This window comes from Bison bison, unplaced genomic scaffold, assembly GCF_000754665.1.
Source record: "Bison bison bison isolate TAMUID 2011002044 unplaced genomic scaffold, Bison_UMD1.0 scf7180017864259, whole genome shotgun sequence".
NCBI lineage: Eukaryota > Metazoa > Chordata > Mammalia > Artiodactyla > Bovidae > Bison > Bison bison.
In genome coordinates this window covers 4,573,713-4,575,666 of record NW_011494831.1, presented here as the reverse complement: position 1 = coordinate 4,575,666, position 1,954 = coordinate 4,573,713, and the positions used below count along the sequence as shown (strand labels likewise).

At 42.3% G+C, this 1,954-nt stretch overlaps 1 protein-coding gene across 3 annotated transcripts in view; it reads left to right on the top strand.

Annotated features, from left to right (window-relative positions):
* Positions 1–1,954, top strand: part of ZNF106 (zinc finger protein 106) — a 54,667-nt gene that overhangs the window by 9,187 nt on the left and 43,526 nt on the right. Inside the window, exon 1 of one of the 3 annotated variants that reach the window (XM_010848020.1) lies at positions 1,493–1,514. The exons of the other annotated variants lie outside the window; for them this stretch is intronic. The gene's annotated coding sequence lies outside the window, so the exon portion shown is untranslated. Of the gene's footprint in view, positions 1–1,492; positions 1,515–1,954 lie in introns of those variants that run through there. 3 annotated transcript variants of the gene reach the window in all.

Here is a 1,954-nt window from a genome sequence, read left to right as displayed (position 1 = left end):
AGACAGGGATGAGATGGCTGAATGGCATCACCGACTCGATGGATGTGAGTTTGAGTAAACTCCGGGAGATGGTGATAGACAGGGCGGCCTGGCGTGCTGTGATTCATGGGGTTGTAAAGAGTCAGACACAACTGAGCTGCTGAACTGAATTATGCTTTGACACTTAGCACTAGAGTGGTTTGTGTTAATTTTGAGATTTAGGATAAATTAGTAATATTGAAGGCATAAATAGTACTATATCTATCCATGATGGTATATTTCTTTGTTTTAATAGCTAGTTGACATTCAGCTTTCTCAAATGTTCACAATTTTATCCTACATTTTTGTTTTGATACTTTGTTATTGAGTATAATTATTTCAGACATTCAGTAGTGGTATGGAGTGGGTTGCAATAGAAGGAAACTACTGTGTATCAAGAGAAGTAGAGGACCTTTAGGCTTCTTTTTCATTGGTTCTTTCACCATGTTGTCTAGGGCGTTACAGATTAAATTAGGGTAGTTTATAACTTCATTACCTCACAGTTTTAAGTCCCATAAGGAACTTAAAGCCCAGAGAGGATGCCAATAACTCTATTAAATAGAGTTTGGTATTGTATGTGTGGAGAGAAAAATAAGTTTGCTTGGGGAGTGGAATTAAATTCTCAGGTAGGGCATCCTTGCAGAGATGCAGGAAGAAAGTATGATAGTGCTGGAGGGTTGTAGAGACCCTTCTGGTCTTAATCCAAACCTCATTATTTATCCAGTTATCTCTGACTCATATTTAATAACCCAAGATAATCCTGTTTGGAACAATTCAGTAAATAATTACGGAATGCCAACAGTATGCCAGACACTGTTTTCAGTGTTAGACCTGTACTAGTGAATTAAGTATACAGTCTTTGTTCTTGTGGAACTTAATTTGTAATTGGGGATACAGAGAAAAAGATGCTTGTTTCAGGTATTTCTTGCTGTTTAACAAGCTATTGTGAAATTCCTGACTTGAAACAGTTATTTTATTGATTCTTACAATTCTTTGGGTTGAAAAGGGCTCATTTGCCTGGTTCTTTAACTGGTCTCACTTGGGATACCTCATTGGCAGCTGGACCTGGAGGGCCCAACATGACTGTCAAATGGCGCTGGTTGTTTGGGTGCTCAGCTGTGCCCTCAGTTTTTTTCCTTTTGGCCTCTCCATGTGTCTGGGTTCTAAGAGGAAGTGTTCCCATTGTGCAAAGGCCGAAGCTGTAGATTTTTTAAGGCCTGACCTCCGAAATTGCATTGTCACTTCCATTGTATTTTATTGGTCAAAACAGGTCACGGAGACGGACTCTACCTTTTGATGGGCAGTGGTGACAAAGTCACATCGCAAAAGAGAACGTGGGTTGGGGAATAATGTTGTGGCCATCTTTGGAAGCTGTCTACCATTGTACTACTACTGCTGCTGCTGCTGCTGCTGCTTCGTCATTTCAGTTGTGTCAGACTCTGTGCGACCCCATAGACGGCAGCCCACCAGGCTCCCCCATCCCTGGGATTCTCCAGGCAAGAACACTGGAGTGGGTTGCCATTTCCTTCTCCAATGCATGAAAATGAAAACTGAAAGGGAAGTCGCTCGGTCATGTCCAACTCTTTGCCTACCAGGCCTACCAGCCTACCAGGCTCCTCCGTCAATGGGATTTTCTAGGCAAGAGTCCTGGAGTGGGTTGCCATTGCCTTCTCCAATTGTACTACTAAAAAGTAAAAAATTAAGAAGATTATTAGGGGGATAGAAGAAATGGGGGGCAGGAAGTACAATTCTATAGAAGGACAGGGAAGGCCTCCCCGATAAGGCAACTGTGAGGGAGTGATCCATGAGAACCATAAGTATATCTGAAGGAAGACTATTCCAGGCAGAGAAAACAGGACATATAGAAAGCCACAGGTGGGGAAATCCCTAGTGTGATCAAGGAACAGAAGGAAGGAGGGCAGTGTAACTTGAATGG